General features: G+C 39.1%; 1 protein-coding gene across 2 annotated transcripts in view; it reads left to right on the top strand.

Moving 5' to 3' along the window:
• Positions 1-11050: 11050 nt before the first annotated feature.
• Positions 11051-25090, top strand: part of ZNF462 (zinc finger protein 462) — a 137953-nt gene continuing 123913 nt past the window's right edge. For both annotated transcript variants that reach the window (XM_075316664.1, XM_075316676.1), the window contains exon 1: positions 11051-11310. The gene's annotated coding sequence lies outside the window, so the exon portion shown is untranslated. The remainder of the gene's footprint in view (positions 11311-25090) is intronic.

A 25090-nucleotide genomic window follows, 5' to 3' on the forward strand; every position in this document is an offset into this window, starting at 1 on the left:
GGAGGTATCAGAAGACCATTGTTATCCTCATAATCATATTCTCTCCATAACCATGCTAAATTGTGGCACGTTCATTAGACTAGAGATTAGACTCCTCATTATATCTTCTGCAGAATAATATGAAATGGTGGAAAATTCTCTAGAATTTTAAGAATATTGGGTGAGATTAGGAGGTATCAGAAGACCATTGTCATCCTCATAATCATATGCTCTCCATAACCATGCTAAATGGTGGCATGTTCATTAGACTAGAGATTAGACTCCTAATTATATCTTCTGCAGAATAATATCAGATGGTGGAAAATTCTCTAGAATTTTAAGAATATTGAGTGAGATTAGGAAGTATCAGAAGACCATTGTCATCCTCATAATCATATGCTCTCCATAACCATGCTAAATGGTGGCCCGTTCATTAGACTAGAGATTAGACTCCTAATTATATCTTCTGCAGAATAATATGAGATGGTGGAAAATTCTCTAGAATTTTAAGAATATTGAGTGAGATTAGGAAGTATCAGAAGACCATTGTCATCCTCATAATCATATGCTCTCCATAACCATGCTAAATGGTGGCCCGTTCATTAGACTAGAGATTAGACTCCTCATTATATCTTCTGCAGAATAATATGAGATGGTGGAAAATTCTCTAGAATTTTGAGAATATTGGGTGAGATTAGGAGGTATCAGAAGACCATTGTCATCCTCATAATCATATTCTCTCCATAACCATGCTAAATGGTGGCACGTTCATTAGACTAGAGATTAGACTCCTCTTTATATCTTCTGCAGAATAATATGAGATGGTGGAAAATTCTCTAGAATTTTAAGAATATTGGGTGAGATTAGGAGGTATCAGAAGACCATTGTTATCCTCATAATCATATTCTCTCCATAACCATGCTAAATGGTGGCCCGTTCATTAGACTAGAAATTAGACTCCTCATTATATCTTCTGCAGAATAATATGAGATGGTGGAAAATTCTCTAGAATTTTAAGAATATTGGGTGAGATTAGGAGGTATCAGAAGACCATTGTCATCCTCATAATCATATTCTCTCCATAACTATGCTAAATGGTGGCACGTTCATTAGACTAGAGATTAGACTCCTCATTATATCTTCTGCAGAATAATATGAGATGGTGGAAAATTCTCTAGAATTTTAAGAATATTGGGTGAGATTAGGAGGTATCAGAAGACCATTGTTATCCTCATAATCATAGGCTCTCCATAATTATGCTAAATGGTGGCACGTTCATTAGACTAGAGATTAGACTCCTCATTATATCTTCTGCAGAATAATATGGGATGGTGGAAAATTCTCTAGAATTTTAAGAATATTGGGTGAGATTAGGAGGTATCAGAAGACCATTGTTATCCTCATAATCATATTCTCTCCATAACCATGCTAAATGGTGGCCTGTTCATTAGACTAGAGATTAGACTCCTCATTAAAACTTCTGCAGAATAATATGAGATGGTGGAAAATTCTCTAGAATTTTAAGAATATTGGGTGAGATTAGGAGGTATCAGAAGACCATTGTCATCCTCATAATCATATTCTCTCCATAACCATGCTAAATGGTGGCCCGTTCATTAGACTAGAGGTTAGACTCCTCATATCTTCTGCAGAATAATATGAGATGGTGGAAAATTCTCTAGAATTTTAAGAATATTGGGTGAGATTAGGAGGTATCAGAAGACCATTGTTATCCTCATAATCATATTCTCTCCATAACCATGCTAAATGGTGGCTCGTTCATTAGACTAGAGATTAGACTCCTCATTATATCTTCTGCAGAATAATATGAGATTGTGCAAAGTTCTCTACAATTTTAAGACTATTGGGTGGGGTTAGGAGGTACCAGAAGACAATTGTCATCCTCATAATCATATATTCTCCAACATTATGTTCATTGGTGGTTAATATTCTAGAGTAGATTACTGCACTATAATTTCAGCATTCTACATCATATAGAATATTACTTTGGATGACTGGAAAACTTGGGGTTTACTGCACTAATCTATAATGCTAGGGATATTAGGTGGAATTAGGTCTGTTATGTACCAAAACACCATTATCATCCTTATTATATCTTCTGCAGAATAATATGAGATGGTGGAAAGTTCTCTACAATTTTAAGAATATTGGGGGGGGGGGTTAGGAGGTGCCTCAAGACTGCTGTCATCCTCATTATCATACATCTTCCAACATTATGTTCATTGATGGCAAATATTCAAGAGTAGATTACTGCACTCTAATTTCAGCATTCTACATCATATACGTAGAATATGACTTTGGATGAGTGGAAAACTTGGGGTTTACGGCACTGAATCTAGAATGTTAGGGATATTAGGTGGAATCAGGTCTTTTAGATACCAAAACACCATTATCATCCTCATTATATCTTCTGCAGAATAATATGAGATGGTGGAAAGTTCTCTACAATTTTAAGAATATTGGGGGGGGGGTTAGGAGGTGCCCGAAGACTGTTGTAATCCTCATAATCATATATTCTCCTGCACTCTAAATTTCAACATGGTACATCATATAGAATATTTCTTTGGAGGAGTGGAAAACTTGGGGTTTACTGCACTGAATCTAGAATGTTAGGGATATTATGTGGAATTAGGTCTATTAGATACCAAAACACCATTATCATCCTCATTATATCTTCTGCAGAATAATATGAGATGGTGGAAAGTTCTCTACAATTTTAAGAATATTGGGAGGAGGGGGGGGGGGGGTTAGGAGGTGCCTGAAGACTGCTGTCATGCTCATAATCATATATTCTCCAACATTATGTTCATTGGTGGCAAATATTCTAGAGTAAATTACTGCACTCTAATTTCAGCATTCTACATCATATACGTAGCATATGACTTTGGATGAGTGGAAAACTTGGGGTTTACTGTACTGAATCTAGAATGTTAGGGATATTAGGTGGAATTAGGTCTGTTATGTACCAAAACCATTATCATCCTCATTATATGTTCTGCAGAATAATATGAGATGGTGGCAAATTCTCTAGAATTTTAAGACTATTGGGTGAGATTAGGAGGTATCAGAAGACCATTGTCATCCTCATAATCATATGCTCTCCATAACCATGCTAAATGGTGGCACGTTCATTAGACTAGAGATTAGACTCCTCATTATATCTTCTGCAGAATAATATGAAATGGTGGAAAATTCTCTAGAATTTTAAGAATATTGGGTGAGATTAGGAGGTATCAGAAGACCATTGTCATCCTCATAATCATATGCTCTCCATAACCATGCTAAATGGTGGCATGTTCATTAGACTAGAGATTAGACTCCTAATTATATCTTCTGCAGAATAATATGAGATGGTGGAAAATTCTCTAGAATTTTAAGAATATTGAGTGAGATTAGGAGGTATCAGAAGACCATTGTCATCCTCATAATCATATGCTCTCCATAACCATGCTAAATGGTGGCCCGTTCATTAGACTAGAGATTAGACTCCTCATTATATCTTCTGCAGAATAATATGAGATGGTGGAAAATTCTCTAGAAGTTTGAGAATATTGGGTGAGATTAGGAGGTATCAGAAGACCATTGTCATCCTCATAATCATATTCTCTCCATAACCATGCTAAATGGTGGCACGTTCATTAGACTAGAGATTAGACTCCTCTTTATATCTTCTGCAGAATAATATGAGATGGTGGAAAATTCTCTAGAATTTTAAGAATATTGGGTGAGATTAGGAGGTATCAGAAGACCATTGTTATCCTCATAATCATATTCTCTCCATAACCATGCTAAATGGTGGCCCGTTCATTAGACTAGAGATTAGACTCCTCATATCTTCTGCAGAATAATATGAGATGGTGGAAAATTCTCTAGAATTTTAAGCATATTGGGTGAGATTAGGAGGTATCAGAAGACCATTGTTATCCTCATAATCATATTCTCTCCATAACCATGCTAAATGGTGGCCCGTTCATTAGACTAGAGATTAGACTCCTCATTATATCTTCTGCAGAATAATATGAGATGGTGGAAAATTCTCTAGAATTTTAAGAATATTGGGTGAGATTAGGAGGTATCAGAAGACCATTGTCATCCTCATAATCATATTCTCTCCATAACCATGCTAAATGGTGGCACGTTCATTAGACTAGAGATTAGACTCCTCATTATATCTTCTGCAGAATAATATGGGATGGTGGCAAATTCTCTAGAATTTTAAGAATATTGGGTGAGATTAGGAGGTATCAGAAGACCATTGTCATCCTCATAATCATATGCTCTCCATAACCATGCTAAATAGTGGCACGTTCATTAGACTAGAGATTAGACTCCTCATTATATCTTCTGCAGAATAATATGAAATGGTGGAAAATTCTCTAGAATTTTAAGAATATTGGGTGAGATTAGGAGGTATCAGAAGACCATTGTCATCCTCATAATCATATGCTCTCCATAACCATGCTAAATGGTGGCATGTTTATTAGACTAGAGATTAGACTCCTAATTATATCTTCTGCAGAATAATATGAGATGGTGGAAAATTCTCTAGAATTTTAAGAATATTGGGTGAGATTAGGAGGTATCAGAAGACCATTGTCATCCTCATAATCATATGCTCTCCATAACCATGCTAAATGGTGGCATGTTCATTAGACTAGAGATTAGACTCCTCATTATATCTTCTGCAGAATAATATGAGATGGTGGAAAATTCTCTAGAATTTTAAGAATATTGAGTGAGATTAGGAGGTATCAGAAGACCATTGTCATCCTCATAATCATATTCTCTCCATAACCATGCTAAATGGTGGCACGTTCATTAGACTAGAGATTAGACTCCTCTTTATATCTTCTGCAGAATAATATGAGATGGTGGAAAATTCTCTAGAATTTTAAGAATATTGGGTGAGATTGGGAGGTATCAGAAGACCATTGTTATCCTCATAATCATATTCTCTCCATAACCATGCTAAATGGTGGCCCGTTCATTAGACTAGAGATTAGACTCCTCATTATATCTTCTGCAGAATAATATGAGATGGTGGAAAATTCTCTAGAATTTTAAGAATATTGGGTGAGATTAGGAGGTATCAGAAGACCATTGTCATCCTCATAATCATATTCTCTCCATAACCATGCTAAATGGTGGCACGTTCATTAGACTAGAGATTAGACTCCTCATTATATCTTCTGCAAAATAATATTAGATGGTGGAAAATTCTCTAGAATTTTAAGAATATTGGGTGAGATTAGGAGGTATCAGAAGACCATTGTCATCCTCATAATCATATTCTCTCCATAACCATGCTAAATGGTGGCCCGTTCATTAGACTAGAGATTAGACTCCTCATATCTTTTGCAGAATAATATGAGATGGTGGAAAATTCTCTAGAATTTTAAGAATATTGGCTGAGATTAGGAGGTATCAGAAGACCATTGTTATCCTCATAATCATATTCTCTCCATAACCATGCTAAATGGTGGCACGTTCATTAGACTAGAGATTAGACTCCTCATTATATCTTCTGCAGAATAATATGAGATGGTGGAAAATTCTCTAGAATTTTAAGAATATTGGGTGAGATTAGAAGGTATCAGAAGACCATTGTCATCCTCATAATCATATTCTCTCCATAACCATGCTAAATGGTGGCCCGTTCATTAGACTAGAGATTAGACTCCTCATTATATCTTCTGCAGAATAATATGAGATGGTGGAAAATTCTCTAGAATTTTAAGAATATTGGGTGAGATTAGGAGGTATCAGAAGACCATTGTCATCCTCATAATCATATTCTCTCCATAACCATGCTAAATGGTGGCACGTTCATTAGACTAGAGATTAGACTCCTCATTATATCTTCTGCAGAATAATATGGGATGGTGGCAAATTCTCTAGAATTTTAAGAATATTGGGTGAGATTAGGAGGTATCAGAAGACCATTGTCATCCTCATAATCATATGCTCTCCATAACCATGCTAAATAGTGGCACGTTCATTAGACTAGAGATTAGACTCCTCATTATATCTTCTGCAGAATAATATGAAATGGTGGAAAATTCTCTAGAATTTTAAGAATATTGGGTGAGATTAGGAGGTATCAGAAGACCATTGTCATCCTCATAATCATATGCTCTCCATAACCATGCTAAATGGTGGCATGTTTATTAGACTAGAGATTAGACTCCTAATTATATCTTCTGCAGAATAATATGAGATGGTGGAAAATTCTCTAGAATTTTAAGAATATTGGGTGAGATTAGGAGGTATCAGAAGACCATTGTCATCTTCATAATCATATTTTCTCCATAACCATGCTAAATGGTGGCGTGTTCATTAGACTAGAGATTAGACTCCTCATTATATCTTCTGCAGAATAATATGAGATGGTGGAAAATTCTCTAGAATTTTAAGAATATTGGGTGAGATTAGGAGGTATCAGAAGACCATTGTCATCCTCATAATCATATTCTCTCCATAACCATGCTAAATAGTGGCCCGTTCATTAGACTAGAGATTAGACTCCTCATTATATCTTCTGCAGAATAATATGAGATGGTGGAAAATTCTCTAGAATTTTAAGAATATTGGGTGAGATTAGGAGGTATCAGAAGACCATTGTCATCCTCATAATCATATGCTCTCCATAACCATGCTAAATGGTGGCCCGTTCATTAGACTAGAGATTAGACTCCTCATATCTTCTGCAGAATAATATGAGATGGTGGAAAATTCTCTAGAATTTTAAGAATATTGGGTGAGATTAGGAGGTATCAGAAGACCATTGTCATCCTCATAATCATATTCTCTCCATAACCATGCTAAATGGTGGCCCGTTCATTAGACTAGAGATTAGACTCCTCATTATATCTTCTGCAGAATAATATGAGATGGTGGAAAATTCTCTAGAATTTTAAGAATATTGGGTGAGATTAGGAGGTATCAGAAGACCATTGTTATCCTCATAATCATATGCTCTCCATAACCATGCTAAATGGTGGCATGTTCATTAGACTAGAGATTAGACTCCTAATTATATCTTCTGCAGAATAATATGAGATGGTGGAAAATTCTCTAGAATTTTAAGAATATTGGGTGAGATTAGGAGGTATCAGAAGACCATTGTCATCCTCATAATCATATTCTCTCCATAACCATGCTAAATGGTGGCATGTTTATTAGACTAGAGATTAGACTCCTAATTATATCTTCTGCAGAATAATATGAGATGGTGGAAAATTCTCTAGAATTTTAAGAATATTGGGTGAGATTAGGAGGTATCAGAAGACCATTGTCATCCTCATAATCATATGCTCTCCATAACCATGCTAAATGGTGGCATGTTCATTAGACTAGAGATTAGACTCCTAATTATATCTTCTGCAGAATAATATGAGATGGTGGAAAATTCTCTAGAATTTTAAGAATATTGAGTGAGATTAGGAGGTATCAGAAGACCATTGTCATCCTCATAATCATATTCTCTCCATAACCATGCTAAATGGTGGCACGTTCATTAGACTAGAGATTAGACTCCTCTTTATATCTTCTGCAGAATAATATGAGATGGTGGAAAATTCTCTAGAATTTTAAGAATATTGGGTGAGATTGGGAGGTATCAGAAGACCATTGTTATCCTCATAATCATATTCTCTCCATAACCATGCTAAATGGTGGCCCGTTCATTAGACTAGAGATTAGACTCCTCATTATATCTTCTGCAGAATAATATGAGATGGTGGAAAATTCTCTAGAATTTTAAGAATATTGGGTGAGATTAGGAGGTATCAGAAGACCATTGTCATCCTCATAATCATATTCTCTCCATAACCATGCTAAATGGTGGCACGTTCATTAGACTAGAGATTAGACTCCTCATTATATCTTCTGCAGAATAATATTAGATGGTGGAAAATTCTCTAGAATTTTAAGAATATTGGGTGAGATTAGGAGGTATCAGAAGACCATTGTTATCCTCATAATCATATGCTCTCCATAACTATGCTAAATGGTGGCACGTTCATTAGACTAGAGATTAGACTCCTCATTATATCTTCTGCAGAATAATATGAGATGGTGGAAAATTCTCTAGAATTTTAAGAATATTGGGTGAGATTAGGAGGTATCAGAAGACCATTGTCATCCTCATAATCATATTCTCTCCATAGCCATGCTAAATGGTGGCACGTTCATTAGACTAGAGATTAGACTCCTCATTATATCTTCTGCAGAATAATATGAGATGGTGGAAAATTCTCTAGAATTTTAAGAATATTGGGTGAGATTAGGAGGTATCAGAAGACCATTGTCATCCTCATAATCATATTCTCTCCATAACCATGCTAAATGGTGGCCCGTTCATTAGACTAGAGATTAGACTCCTCATATCTTTTGCAGAATAATATGAGATGGTGGAAAATTCTCTAGAATTTTAAGAATATTGGCTGAGATTAGGAGGTATCAGAAGACCATTGTTATCCTCATAATCATATTCTCTCCATAACCATGCTAAATGGTGGCACGTTCATTAGACTAGAGATTAGACTCCTCATTATATCTTCTGCAGAATAATATGAGATGGTGGAAAATTCTCTAGAATTTTAAGAATATTGGGTGAGATTAGGAGGTATCAGAAGACCATTGTCATCCTCATAATCATATTCTCTCCATAACCATGCTAAATGGTGGCCCGTTCATTAGACTAGAGATTAGACTCCTCATTATATCTTCTGCAGAATAATATGAGATGGTGGAAAATTCTCTAGAATTTTAAGAATATTGGGTGAGATTAGAAGGTATCAGAAGACCATTGTCATCCTCATAATCATATTCTCTCCATAACCATGCTAAATGGTGGCCCGTTCATTAGACTAGAGATTAGACTCCTCATTATATCTTCTGCAGAATAATATGAGATGGTGGAAAATTCTCTAGAATTTTAAGAATATTGGGTGAGATTAGGAGGTATCAGAAGACCATTGTCATCCTCATAATCATATTCTCTCCATAACCATGCTAAATGGTGGCCCGTTCATTAGACTAGAGATTAGACTCCTCATTATATCTTCTGCAGAATAATATGAGATGGTGGAAAATTCTCTAGAATTTTAAGAATATTGGGTGAGATTAGGAGGTATCAGAAGACCATTGTCATCCTCATAATCATATTCTCTCCATAACCATGCTAAATGCTGGCCCGTTCATTAGACTAGAGATTAGACTCCTCATATCTTCTGCAGAATAATATGAGATGGTGGAAAATTCTCTAGAATTTTAAGAATATTGGGTGAGATTAGGAGGTATCAGAAGACCATTGTCATCCTCATAATCATATTTTCTCCATAACCATGCTAAATGGTGGCCCGTTCATTAGACTAGAGATTAGACTCCTCATTATATCTTCTGCAGAATAATATGAGATGGTGGAAAATTCTCTAGAATTTTAAGAATATTGGGTGAGATTAGGAGGTATCAGAAGACCATTGTTATCCTCATAATCATATGCTCTCCATAACTATGCTAAATGGTGGCACGTTCATTAGACTAGAGATTAGACTCCTCATTATATCTTCTGCAGAATAATATGAGATGGTGGAAAATTCTCTAGAATTTTTAGAATATTGGGTGAGATTAGGAGGTATCAGAAGACCATTGTCATCCTCATAATCATATTCTCTCCATAGCCATGCTAAATGGTGGCACGTTCATTAGACTAGAGATTAGACTCCTCATTATATCTTCTGCAGAATAATATGAGATGGTGGAAAATTCTCTAGAATTTTAAGAATATTGGGTGAGATTAGGAGGTATCAGAAGACCATTGTCATCCTCATAATCATATTCTCTCCATAACCATGCTAAATGGTGGCCCGTTCATTAGACTAGAGATTAGACTCCTCATATCTTTTGCAGAATAATATGAGATGGTGGAAAATTCTCTAGAATTTTAAGAATATTGGCTGAGATTAGGAGGTATCAGAAGACCATTGTTATCCTCATAATCATATTCTCTCCATAACCATGCTAAATGGTGGCACGTTCATTAGACTAGAGATTAGACTCCTCATTATATCTTCTGCAGAATAATATGAGATGGTGGAAAATTCTCTAGAATTTTAAGAATATCGGGTGAGATTAGAAGGTATCAGAAGACCATTGTCATCCTCATAATCATATTCTCTCCATAACCATGCTAAATGGTGGCCCGTTCATTAGACTAGAGATTAGACTCCTCATTATATCTTCTGCAGAATAATATGAGATGGTGGAAAATTCTCTAGAATTTTAAGAATATTGGGTGAGATTAGGAGGTATCAGAAGACCATTGTCATCCTCATAATCATATTCTCTCCATAACCATGCTAAATGGTGGCCCGTTCATTAGACTAGAGATTAGACTCCTCATTATATCTTCTGCAGAATAATATGAGATGGTGGAAAATTCTCTAGAATTTTAAGAATATTGGGTGAGATTAGGAGGTATCAGAAGACCATTGTCACCCTCATAATCATATGCTCTCCATAACCATGCTAAATGGTGGCACGTTCATTAGACTAGAGCATTTCAGATTGCAAGGTTAGAGAACAGTATCCTTCAGCTAGAAGAAAGGCTGAGCATTGCTGCATTCTTTGACCTCAGCTACATCAACCCTTTTCCACTCATCAATATAAAAGCTAGCTGCCAGTGCTCCAGATAGCTCTCATTTCAGGACTGTATGGAAGGTCACATTACAGCAGTGACTGAAGTCCCACCCCATGTTTCTTCAGCACAGTCCATTACATCTGAAAGTGTTCCTTTTTTCCATGGTGCAGATGTCTCCTGCATTCTAAGCACTTCACAGAAAAGCAGAAAGAAAAGTTTTTTTCTCCTCCACCCTTCCCCCAAGCTTAGTCCTTTCATCTCAGCCCTGCTCTGCTGAATATTTCTAGCAGAGATAGGAGACATGTCTCCACGTTGCTTGCTGTTAGAAAGACTTTGTGCACCCCCTGGTGCTCTGGCGTTTTGTGTGGTAGAGATTGTCTTCTCTCACTCTCCCTCTCCCTTCTGGTTGCTCATTATTCAGAGAGAGGCAGAGACACATACGCACATACACACTCAGTGAGAGAGACGGATCTTTCAGGTCATCTGCAGCTGCAGAGAAGCAGCAGCAGCCAGTGAAGGAGAGAGGAGGAGAAATAAAGCAAGGAAGATGGCAATCCTCCATTGCTGAGAGTAGCTGCAAGAAGAGGAGAGCCACCATCTCTCCACCTAGCTATTATCTGAGGGAGCAGGACAACAAGAGGCTGGAGCAGCCCCGTCCAGAGAGCTCTGTAAGTGCCATGCCAGTCATCTTCTCCTAATTGCTATTGTGTGTGTCCTCCTAATATCTGTAATGTCTAGCAGGAGATCCTTAGGATCTGCGGTTTGGGGGTGGCTGGAGAGGGGTGGGAAGCCTCTATGGTGTGCTGTCTGGAGAAGAAAGGAGGTGGTGGTAGTGGTGGTGGTGGTGGAAGGAGGAGGAGGAGAAGAAGGGCGGCTAATTAATGAATTCATTAATTGACCCCCTCCTTTACCCAACCACCCCCATGTGGAGGAGATTAAAATGAACTTATGGAGTGAGAAGGTGATGTTTGCTTGCACTTGTGACTATATGTGGAGGAAGCTGGTGACAGACACAACGGGGGGTTGGCTAGGTGGCCAACATGACAGAGTGACCTCTTTCTCAGCTGCATGGTTTGGATTGTCCCCCAACCCCTCCCCATGCATATAAAGAGGTCTCCTGACACCCCCTCCCTCATGAGCAGTGTTGACATGGAAGGTTGGATCCTGGCTTGAAATCTCTTGCCTATGAGGGAGGGAAGAGGTTGTTGTTCAGTTTGGAGAACCTGCCTGAAGGAGAAAGGAAGCTGCTAAACCTGCTGTTCTCTCATAAAGTCCTCTCCTCAGACACTCTCTGAGAGCCCAGAAGCTGAAGAGCTTCCTAGCCTTCCCTGTCCTCCATTAGCAGTCTGGTTTCTGTCCAGACTTTACAGCACAAGGCTGTTCCACCATGCTCACTGTGGAGCTCCTTCTGGTCTCCATCTTCTCATAACTGTCTGAGGTAAAAACTGTCTCATAAAAATCTGAGGTAACCTAGAAATGCAGTGTTCAGCTAATGGCATGTTGTTTTTTCAGGAGAACCTTCCAGTAGGCAGCTTCCTTCAGCATTTCTGCTCTCAATGTTCATTTAAAGAAGGTCACATAATGGTTTTTTTTAGAGGAAGTGGATTTTATAGTTGCTGTAGGAAGTCATGGTCTGAGGGAGGCAACCTGAGTCATGCTGAAGTTCTACCAGAAAATGGAGGACAAGTCTGGCAAAAGTAGGCTAACCTAACATGGAGCCTTGCAACCAAATAAAACATGGCAGCGCGAGTCTTAAAAAAAATTGCATGTTCTCCAGAGTTGAATTTGATGAATTTTTAATGATTTATATGAATATATTTGGGAATTGAAGTATTTACATAGACTACTGAGGAAAAGTGATACATGAACCAGAGGAGACAAATCTGAGGTGTAATATACTGCAACCGTATCAAACATGAGGCCTGTAACGCTCATTGAATGTATTTTCATTAAACCCAAGGTTTTTCTATTCTGCAAATGGAACCAATGATCCCACACAGGCAAAGTTAAAGTAGTTATCCATTTTGGACAACTTTTTGTGCCATTAGCTCTTATCGCCACAAGAAGTGGCCTTAGAGTTTGGACAATTGAGCATTGGAAAGGTATTGTGGAAACCTATGGTCATCCATAATATCTGCTCTTAAAGGATTTCTCCACTTTGTACAATCTCCTCTTGTCAGTGGAGCACCTTGACAATTAACGGATAGTAACGTTTCTGCACCCATTAACCTCAGCTATCAGCTGTATTCTGAGAAAGCCTAGCAGCAAAAGTGCTCTCCAGCGCCACTACAAGGGAAATTCAATATCAAACATTGCCCATTTAAAGAGCTTTTCCACTACTTTTGCATTGATGGCGTATCCATATTTCATCAATGTTTCATCGGCTGGGGTCCGACACACGACAACCCCGCGGGTGAGCTGCTTTCGGTGCTGGTGATGGCAGCTGGAAATGCTCAGGTCCAAATCTGCTCAGTCTGTTGATAGCGGCCGCGGCCAGGTACTGCACGTCCGCCTCCCATTCACATCAATAGGAGGCGGATGTGCAGCACCCAGCCACTATCGGTTCACAAGGCAACCTCAGGAACTGAGCATTTCTGGGTTCTTGCTGCCACCGCCGGCACAGCTGATCGCCAGGGGTGCTAGGTGTTGTACCATTAGACATTCATGACCTATCCTAAGCAAAACCCCTTTAATTCAATGGCTTTGCATAAAGCCTTATTTCGAAATCATTGATATTTCTTGAATACAAAAAATGACCAATTTTTGTTCATTTTGGATCAGATTTTGATCAAAGTTTGGTCAGTTTTTATGAATAGAGTTTCATTGGGTTTTCTTGTTTGCAAAAAAACTGAAGGAGGTTTCTCAAGCTTCTCCGATCAGTCAGTGAAAAGCAGACAGTACACGTATGGGTCCAATTTTCTAAAAGACCCATTGACTTACATTTGCAAATTTGATCTGTCACTCATATCAAAATTCGACACGTTCCATGTTTTTCTGCACACCATACAGTCCGCAAAAAAATCATGGACAAGTGAACAACCCCATAGGCCACATTGGGTAGTTTAAAAACTGATGTCTGAATGCGCCATAATAAAGGATAGAACAGGTTCTCCAGAGCAAAGGACGCTGCTGATGACCTGACTTCATACTGACCAGCAGATGAGGAAACTCAAGAGAGTATCTGCCTTTTGTAACCTAGGAGTCCACGTTAGAGAATATGAATGTTAGTTTCCACATATACTCCATCTGCCCAAAATTTGTGTCATCACCCAATGTAGTATGGTAAAAAGCATTCTTGATTTTACTCATAAGGGTTGGCTTAGCTTATAAAATGGCCAATCTTTATGTTGTTTTAGTCTCCAATACAATCAATATAATGTACGTTATAACAGTATAGTGAATCCCTTTCACATTAAAAGTGTTTCTTGGTCTTCAAATTATTCTTGAAGTTTTCATATGATGCATGAGTGTGATGATGGAGCCTATCTCCCTGTTTAATCTTTGACATAGAAGTAAAATATTCAATGAATGAGGAATAAAGTTGACTTATTACAGTGTATACTCCATGAAAAGTGGCATTTTCTTGACAGACATCTATATTGAACTTTTGAACTTTTATGTGCTGTAAAATAACAACGTGTAAAGGTACCTATACAAATTTGACTAAAATTGCTGAAACTGGATATTATATGCCTTAACAAATATTTATTGTGCAAAATGTAACCTCATATGATCCTTTTAGATGACCAATGACACATCTTCAGGAAAGAAGTCAACTAAGTTTTAAAGAACCACTCTAGCATTTTTTTTTTCAGTGGTGGAGTGGCGCTTTAAATGTAAGTCCCCTGCCTCCTGTCATATAATCATGTGTTCACCATTTACTGATGCCGCTCTGGTCCCACGGCGCCATCTTGTGACAGTAACTTCTGACTGGCCAGAAGTCAAAAGCTTCTTCACAAGTTCTCAATGCATCTCTGAGAGCCAGAATAAGGCCAGAATTATGTTCCCATAGAGAAGTATTGAGTTGTGACCTCCGACGCGCTCCATGAACCACTGGAGCGTGTTGGCTGGTCATAAATTGGCAGAGACCGATGGAGCGGTGAAAGAAGGTGAAGCCGCTGGAAGGTAAGTATTAGACAGGGGGCAGGGGGCTTACATTTAAAGTATCACTCCAGCGGTGCCATAAAAAAAAAACCACTGGAGTGGTGCTCCAATTATTGGTACGATAGTAAGATTAAAAAATTTTTGGGTCCTAAGGTATCCATACGCATTAGTCTAAAGTTGATCAAAACAGATGACTTTGACCAAAATGATTGTTAATTTGGTGAAATGTAACAACAAATGATCACCTTAGCTGACTGACGGGAAAAAAGTTTGATAATCTTTATCCTGAAAGCATGTTTTCAGAGTATTCTAATAATGTTCTAGAAAGATTGTTGTTAAACATATATGGCCTGTTGAAATAACTGCAACTGACATTATGGACTAAACAGTGTATGGAGACGTTCATTATTCATTCACTCATTCACTAAACGATTGCACATTCAACCATTGTTCTGCCATCAACTTCTATTTAATGTGTTTGGCTACCTTAAGCCATCATCTAACCATTAGTATGTTACTGCATGTTACTGCTGTATATTAGTGATTGAACAATTATACTAGCAACATACCATACATTTTTGTCTACTGTATATCACAAATGTGAATACACTCCTAAGTTAAAATGGCCAAATTGTGCCCAGAGTGTCAATATTTTGTGTAGCCATTATTATTTTCACTACTTTGGGCATGGAGTTCACTTGAGCTTCAAAATTGCCACTGGATTTCTCTTTCACACCTCCATGATGACATCACAGAGCTAGTGGAAGAAGACCTTGTGCTCCTCCACCTTCAATTTGAGGATACCCTATAGATACTGAAAAAGGGTTAGGTCTGGCGGCATGCTTGGTCACTCCAGCACCTTTATCCTCAGTTTCTTTATCAAGGCAGTGGCCATCTTGGAAGTGTGTTTGGGGTCGTTATCATGTTGGAATTCGGCCCTACACCCCAGTTTCTGAAGGGAGGGATCATACTCTGCTTTATTAAGTCATAGTACATGTTGGCATTCATGGTTCCCTCAATGAAGAGCACTCATGCAGCCCCAAACCATAACAGTACCATACTTGACTCTAGGCAGGACACACTTGTCTTTGTACTCCTCCCCTGGTTGCTGCCACAGACTCTTGACGCCATCTGAACCAAATAAGTTTATCTTGGTCTCATTAGATTAAAGGACATGGTTCCAGTAATCCATGTCCTTAGTGTCACGATTCCTCTTTGCAGAGCATCTTGCACACTAGCAGATGCTTTGATGTGTTTTCCTGGGCTTCTGGCTGGTAGATTGATTGAAAGTTCAGGTTTCCATGCTGGTTCTGGCAGGTGCTGATTGCTCAGGTGTTCCATCTTCTATATAATTGATCTGCTTCTTTAGTGAGCATGCTCTCCCAGATCCTTGCCATTTGAACATTCTGGTTCTGTTGTTGTGCTGTAGGCCTATGTTCCTGCCTGGGCTCTGATCTTTGTTTCCTGACCCCAGACTGTTATTTGACTCCTCTCTGCCTGCTCCTTATTCCTGTCGTGACCTCCTGGCTTTTGACATCAAACCGTTACTTGACTACGTCTCAGTTTTCTCCCTGAATCCAATACGTGCCTTCCCGGAATTCTGACTCTCGGATCGTGACCTGACTACACCTCTATGTACTCCCTGTGTCCATACGTGTCATCCTATCACCAGATCCCGGTTTTCCTGACTACTCTATCATTTGTACTACCTGTAAGTAGTGATTAGCATCACACTTAGTCTGCTTGTCTTCAGCAAACTGCTTGTGGGCTTTCTTGTGCATCATCATTAGAAGAAGCTTCTTTCTGGCATGACAGCCATGCAGACCGATTTGATGTAGTTTGAAGCAGATGTTGTGAGCACTGGCAAACTGACTCCCCACACCTTTAGCCTCTGCAGCAATGTTGACAGCATTCATACGTTTACTTCGAATAGACAACCTCTGGATATGATGCTGGGCACAAGCACTCAAGTTCTTCGGTCGACCATGGCGAGGCCTGTTCTGCGTGGAACCTGTCTTGTTAAACTACTGTATGGTCTTGGCCACCATGCTGTAACTCAGTTTCAGGGCGTTGGCAATCTTCCTATAGCCATCTTTATGTAGAGCAACAATTCTTTTTTTAGATCTCCTGAGAACTGTTTGCCATGAGGTGCCATGTTGAACTTCCAGTGACCAGTATGAGAGAGTGTGTGAGCAATAACACTAAATTTACCACCCCTGCTCTACAGTCACACCTGAAACCTTGTAAAACTAATGAGTCACATGACATCGGGGAGGAAAAATGACTATTTGGGCTGAATTTGGCTATTCACTTAAGGGTGTTCTCTTTTTTGTTGCCAGTGGTTTAGACATTAATGGCTGTGTTGAGGTATTTAGAGGGCACCAAATTTACACTGTTGTACACTGACTACTTTACATTGTATCAAAGTGTCATATCTTCATTGTTGTCTCATGAAAAGATATAATAAAATATTTACAAAGCTGGGAGGGATGTACTCACTTATGTGATATACTGTATATTGCCAGTTACAGCCATTTAACCAGGCCATATATAATGAGTGACACTCGGCAACATAGAATCGAACTTTTTGGGAATATTTTGTCAAACGTTTGTTTAGGAATTAACAAATATTTGTGCAAAAGAAGATAGAAACATGGCAAACTTGATTCAAACAATGACAGTCTTTAATTGGTTGGCTGAAACAATTGTTCATTTTTAAGTTTTTACCCGATGGACAATTGATTAGGTAAAAATCCTTCCTTTCCATCTAATGTGGATGGCCACCTTATGGCTTCCTACATGCAAGCATACTCCTTCTTGTTCTTGGCAATATATTTTCTATGAAATGTAGATAGATAAGGGATCTCTGACAGGTGATCAATTGCTATTTTTCTGTTGATGGAAGAGATTGTACAATGTTCTATCTATATAAAGCCTTATCACTTACATAATAATATTATTATAAGTGCAGCTTTCTAGTATTCTTTATTTAAATAGTTTATAATTTTGTGAAATCTCTTCTAAGGCTATGTGCCCACGGGCGCTCATACCTGTGGATGTATCCGCAGGTACGAGCGCATGTTTCCCGCTGCTGCCCGCCGGGGTCCGCAGCTATTTTTAGCTGCGAGATTCCAGCGGAATAGCTGCGGGAAACATGCGGACATTCATGCGGCTTACCTGCGGACGTCCCGGCCTCTTATCTCCATAGCGGAGGGCCGGGACATCCGCAGGTAATTCCTCATGAATAATTGACATGCAATTATACATATGGATGCCTACATCCACAGCATGTTCGGCAGCCGCACTTTCCGCAGCGTGGACACAGCACTCGCCATGTCCCATAGGATAACATGTGGAGTGACTGTACATGCTAAAACCTGCGGATTTATCTGGAAAATCCAGAAAAATCCGCAGGTTTTCTGAGGCAAAATCCGCAGAAACAAGCTCCCGTGGGCACATAGTCTTACTGTCATTGAAAAGAAATATTCATCTTGAGGCTCTCTTGCAAGAAACATGTGAGGGGGTAGTTACTGAGTAAAAGGGTGCCCAAATACGTTAGACACGGTGACAGTCGTTTATGTATAGGTGTCCTCAGACTGTACACCACAGATGATGTTGGGGAACGAATGATTGGGCATATTGAAGTTCAACTCTCATCCTTTTGTTTTCAGGGAACTGGGAGTGGGAGTGAAATGCGTTTGGAGGTTAGTTAGGTATCCGTTCATCCGACAGGTATGAAAGCTATTGAAAGTGTATGGACAGACCATATCAGCTCCTACTTACAATGTATTCCTTTGGATTACTTATCCAGCACCATTAATTCCAAAGCACTTTACAGACATCATATCTATCACTATTGAGGCTCACAATCTGAATTCCCTATTAGTATGTCTTTGGAGTAATATTTTGTAACAAACTCATCAGTTATGTGAACAGGATTGAATTTGTTCAGGATGTTTTTGCCCTCTACAGATACAGAGGAATGATAATAAGCAAAGATCCTAAAAGTAGAGATGAATGGAAGCAGAAAGTATATTTCATAGCTTTATATCTGAATTATCCAGTAATATTCTGTATCTTTAACAGGATGGTTAGATCTGCTTAAGGTTTTTGTTTGCACCTGAAGAACAGATCAGTACGTTTCCATGAATCTATTTAATATAATGCATTAATGCTCAACTTCATCAGAAATAAAGAAATTGTTTATTGTGCATTGTTGATTGTGTTCTTCATTTACAATGGTAACAAATAGTTCTGATTTCTTTTTTTCATAAATGGGTTCAGAACATTAAAGCACCACTCTAGTAATGTTATCGATTTCAGCACTGGAGTGGTGCCACTAACATAAGGTGCCTGAGTCTACTATTATACTGACCAGCCAAGGTTGTCAGCTCTGCCTGGGGCCTCTCCAGCACATCTTGTGACTGCAATTTCTGACTGGAAGTGAGAAGTAATGGTCCCAAGCTCTCAATGTAAGTGTGTGAAAGCCTTGATGAGTGCCTTGTTCTGGCACTCATAGACTTACATTCAGTTGTGACTACCGGATTGCCCAGCAGACACTGGAGAAATCCGGCAGGTCACAAACTGCTGGAGACCTACCGGAGCTACACTGATAAGAGGTGAAGTGGCTGGTAAGTATGAGGGACTTAATGCTTGTTGTACCACAAAGTACCACAAAATGTTGGAGTGGTGCTTTAACGAAGGTTCACATGTTGTGACCGCAGCTGGTATGTTGATGTGGCTTTCCAAAATTGTGACAGCACGTAATGTTCAGCAGTCTCGGAAGCCCTCTTGCATATAAATAGGGACATCTTTGTTTGGCTAAGGCAATAATAAATTAGAAATACTGTGGAAAATGTATTTGCTCTCTCTTACATCTTCGCTACAGCAGTCTAGGCAAATTGGATTCTCTACTTGTGCCACGTCCTATGGTTTTTCATGGTTTCTACTTATGTCCAATAAATCAAAACAATTGTTCAACTGGATGATACTTACTGTTTTGTTAGTCTTCAGTATTTTTTTGTTATCTCTTACAACATATTGAAAAGGTTTACCATCAATCCTGTAGGTCGAGGAAACCAGTTATAACAAGCCATTTGCAATACAAAACCCACATCCTTTGTTACAGGCATGTTCACCTTAGTGGACCTTTATGTGAAGACTTAAAAGAGTCTAATGTAGGAGAGATTTTCAGTGACTTAATTCTATTGATTGTACTTTTACTGTTTACAAACTGTTGTTCTAATTGTTCCAACTTTATATAAAAGAGTGTGTGTTTCCAGATATTTATTTCCCTTCTTATTGCTGCTAAATTGACTTTAAACTTATGTAATGGTCAGGTACAATAATATATACTAAAAAAGAACCCTTCAGCATGTTTTTACATATAGCACTATAGGCACCTGTACCCTTTGATAGGGATCCTATGAGCCAGTTGTTACGGTTGCTGCGAGCACTGGAGACTATGTCCAGATTTCTTGCTACTGCACATGTGCGAGCGCTGGAGACTAAGTCCAGATTTCTTGCTACTGCACATGTGCGAGCGCTGGAGACTAAGTCCAGATTTCTTGCTACTGCACATGTGCGAGCGCTGGAGACTAAGTCCAGATTTCTTGCTACTGCACATGTGCGAGCGCCGGAGACTAAGTCCAATCTTGGAGCCATTGCACATGTGCGGGTGACATCATCGCTGACACGAGGTCACATGTCTCTGACACCTTCTATGCCGATTGGTCGCTGGTCATGTGCTTGTGACGTCTTGCTCGGTGATAGGCCAGCATGACGTCACTCCTGTCGTTCTGGAAGCGGATTGGCTCTGGTGTCCTCCATCTTGGATGAGGCACAGAGTCTATATAAGACCCTGACACACGCCGCATGGTGCTCAGTCCTCTTGGTTCATGCATATGAGTAGACGCTCTGTGCGCGTTCCTCTAGGCATTCCTCTGTCTATGCTAGGTGAGCGCTACCGGCAGGGTAGCGTTCTTATACCTTACAGCTTCGGCTGCTGTCCGTATCCTTACCTCTTAGGGGAGCGGACATAGGCAGGTGCCTGAGGCACATGGTCTGGCTGGGCCTTGTGATTGTACTCGTAGGTGGACGTTGCCGCTAGGGTAACGTTCCTTATACTGCGTCTGGCAGTTGTTCGTATCCTCGCACACTAGGGGAGCGAACAGAGGTAGGAGCTTTGTGCGGCTTACGCTGCTGTTCGTCTCTTTTGCACCACTAGAAGAGCGGACCTAGGCAGGTGCCATATCTAGTGGTTCGTGTCCTCGCACACTAGTGGAGCGAACGCAGGTAGGAGCTTTGTGCGGCTTACGCTGCTGTTCGTCTCTTTTGCACCACTAGAAGAGCGGACCTAGGTAGGTGCCATTTCGCACACATTGCCTTTGTACCTGTGATTATTAACAGAGATCATTCCACACACCCTCCAAGTAAGGGAGGAATTGCTTTACTTTCTTATTATATCCTTCTGTGAGTTAACAGAGGTATTGCACTCTGCCATAGTCTGCAGCAAAGTCTTTGCACGGTGGACCCTGACTGTCTGATACTCCTTTCGGTTATTATCAGACAGCCCCCCGTAACACCAGTCATGATATATGTACCTTAGAAGCCATATGCAAATCAGTGCATCTGGGGAAGGGAAATTGTGTAAACACCATAACCCACTTTAAATATGTGTTTTACCTGTTAGATTATGCTCTTTTTATATACTTGTGATGCCAACAAAGTCATCACAAGAAGGATTCAGAACCATAATTGGACATTCCAAGTTAAAGTTAATAATTTACCTAGTATAAAGTAATTATCCTGAGTATGGCATATCATTTATATTTAACTTGTAAGTCTGTTTGCAGTTCTAAAGCATCTGTAAAGGATAATATACTCACCTACTGATCCCCCAGTGCTCGTCTATGACACTACCTGGGTCTTCTGCCGGTCTCTTCCTTTTCTGCTCCAGAAGAAGTGAGGAGACTGGTGGTTGACCTGGTCAGTGGTATGATGATGCGGTGAGGATCAGTAGCTGTATATATGTTCTTTTTATTTTTAGATTGCACTGCGCCTATTTGTTTTTGGGGTTTTTTTTAGAAAAAAAAGAGTGGACAACATTTTAATGATAACGATGTAAAAAGTAAGATGCATTGTTCTTGATTTTGTTTTATTGGCACCACCAATAATTCTTTGTCTTTGTATTTAACCAAGGAGTAAACTGTTTGTTAATGACTAAGATGGAAATAAGAGCTTAGAAGTGTCGGACCCAGGTGATGGGCCTTTCCTGTAGAAGTGAATAATATTAACTTCTATGAAGATTACAGAAACTTAAGTAGCATAGCCATCCTTGACAGTTTCTGCAACCCCAATACCTGTAACAAACACTTTGACGATGTCTTTTGATTTCGGCCTTGAATGATTGAAATAAAAATAACCTTGTTCGGTCATTTTTTAAAACTGTTATGTCATTTTTTATTTTTATTTTTTTTTTAAATAATATAGTGCTTTACTCAGCTTTGTAATATTTGTACAAAGAACTTATTGTATTCACAGAGTATACCTTTGAGGTGACTAATTTTTTCATAGATGAACTGAAAAGTTGTAAGTTCAGTCACAAAATGGTTTAACTTGTCATTAAGTGGTATAAAGGCCAGTCAAACAGTTTACTTGGATGTTCAAGACTAGTTCAGAAAATTATATCTGTATAATTTCTTCTGTAGTCAATGGTTTAAGACCTATATTTGGGGTGATTCAGCATTTAACCAAATCCACCAAATTAGCAAAAAGGGGTTCATTCTAGAATTGGGAACCAAAGGATGGTGTAACTTTTATAGATCAGAATTCAGTATAACTGCCCTCAATCCCTCCAAGCTATAATTTTTGTTCTGGGATGACAATTGTAAGTTGACTATATAACTCAAGTAAAAATTAATTGGATTAGAAGACTGACAAAAGTTAACCAAAAATAAGATAAAAAAATTATCTGTTAGGTAATATCACATATCTAATAAAAGTGAGAAATAGGTGCATCGTAGATAAGAGAGGTGCTACTAGACAGTTGGCAGGGCAGTAATTGGCTGCACTGCACCAATAATTGATGCACTGAACGCATCATATCTGCTGCAAATTAGTAGTTTTGGTTACTTTGTCTGTTGAATGGCTTTCAGTTACTATGGCCCAGGAAAGACCATTGTATGTTGTAAATATTGTAACCCAAGACCATTGCAACTGGAGGCATGTTGTGTTGTGGAGGCAGGATATGTCCTAAGAGAAGAGTTCCTTTTTTTCTAACAGAATTCTTCTGCATTTTGTCAACTTTGAAACATACACTGCTCACAATAAGTTAGGAATATTTGACTTTCAGGTGAAATTTCAGGATGATCTTAAAATGTACTGTAACCTTTTCAGGTGAACTTAATGTGACCTTCTCTAAACTTTTGAATGCACATGTCCAACTGTTCAATGTTGTAGGACTTTTTCCACAACTTGCTATTCTTTAACAAGGAGCTTAAAGGTTAAATTCATAACAGATATTTGATCCATGAATCTCCTAATAAATGTTGGAGTTCAATTAAAATTGGTATTTAAACAGTCCTCCTCATCATGCAGTTCACATTTCGACAACAGGAAACCAAGACAACACTTAACAATTAATGAACAGTTCCTCGCCATTGCGAGGTTTCGAGAAGGATGGTTTCAGATGTAAGTGGCCACTGAGTTTAGAGTGTCATCAGCAGGTTGCAAAAGAGATACAAAGAGACATGAAGAGTCACATAAAGGCATAGAAGTGGATGTCCTTTGGCCACATCCCACACTGATTGCTTTATTGTGAACAATACCCTTTGGAACTGGATGATGAATTCCATGCAACTCCAGGTGCATTTTAGGGAGGTGAAAGGCATCCAAGTGTCACTTCAGAACATTCAAAACTGTTTACATCACCGTGGTCTCCGTGATAGATGACCTTCCATGGCACCTGACCACACCACTAGGCACAGGTGTCATCGTCTTCCATGGGCCAGGAAGCATCTACGCTGGACAGGGAACCATTGGGCTTCAGTGCTGTTTACTGATAAAAGTCGATTCATGCTGAGCAGAAATGATGGCCACCAATGATGTTGGAGATGTCAAGAAGGGCCTATGCATCAGCCACTCTTCTCACCAGATGAGCCTTTGGTGGTTGTGTTACAGTGTAGGCAGGAGTGTATAGTCAGTACAAAAACTGCCATACGGATTCTGAACATTACAGTGAGAAGCCCCTACTACTTGAGTAACATCATTAATTCAGTCATTGTGCCTCTGCATGAACAATATAGGCCTAATTTCATCATCATAGATGACAGTGCTTCAGCTCATCGAGGTCGCATCATTAGGGAGTGTCTGCTGGAGACTGAGGTACCTCAAATGGAGTGGCCTGCATTTTCTCCAGACCTGAATCCCATAGAAAACCTATGGGATCAGCTGAGTTGCCATGTATAGGATCCTAACTCTATACACCAGACTCACAAAGATCTAAGAGCCGCCTTTCAAGCAGAGTGGGATGCCATGCCTCAGCAGAAAATAACTCCACTTGTGAACAGTATGAGATGTCTTTGTCAAGCTATAATCGATGCTTAAGGCAACAACTTATTGAGACATTGACATTTTGAGGGGAATATGCACCACTGCTGTTGGCTTTTGTTTTCAATAATTTGTTTGAGATGAGGAAATTACCACTATATGCTTCTACTTAAATGTCCTACTTTCATGTCAAAATATCACTGTAGCGTGAACTTTTGAAGTTTTCCATAAATTTCACCCGAAAGCCAAATATCCCTATCTTTTTTTGAGTAGTGTATATTCGTTTTTTATATTCACTTATTGTTTTCTAAACTTTGTGTTGCATAATGAAGTTTAGTAACCAAGTTCATACAAATTTCAAGAAGCATCCTGAAGATAGAAGTGGACAGTTCTACTTGGTCCAATGCTATAAGGTGGCAAAAATCTGTGCTGGGCTCTTCTCCAAAAGATCTATGACATGTAAGGGGGGCCATTCTTTCCTTGCTTGATCTTTGGGACTCCCTCTCTACTGCACCTAGAACACTGTAATTAATACCGATAAAGCATTTCTTAATAATAACACTACTCATTTAGTTATACCATGTCAAACAAGGGTATCATGATGCAGAAACTGTAATTAAACAATTAGCACAGCAAAAGCCATTAAACATGTTAAAGGGAACCTGTCACCAGTTTTTCCACTATGAAACCAAAAGTGTCACCTTCTGCAGCTCCTGGGCTGCATTCTATGAAGGTGTACCTTGTACTCTGACTCCCCTTGCTGAACCCGAATATAACTTTATAAAACCTGACTGT

Source organism: Anomaloglossus baeobatrachus, chromosome 1 (assembly GCF_048569485.1).
Source record: "Anomaloglossus baeobatrachus isolate aAnoBae1 chromosome 1, aAnoBae1.hap1, whole genome shotgun sequence".
NCBI lineage: Eukaryota > Metazoa > Chordata > Amphibia > Anura > Aromobatidae > Anomaloglossus > Anomaloglossus baeobatrachus.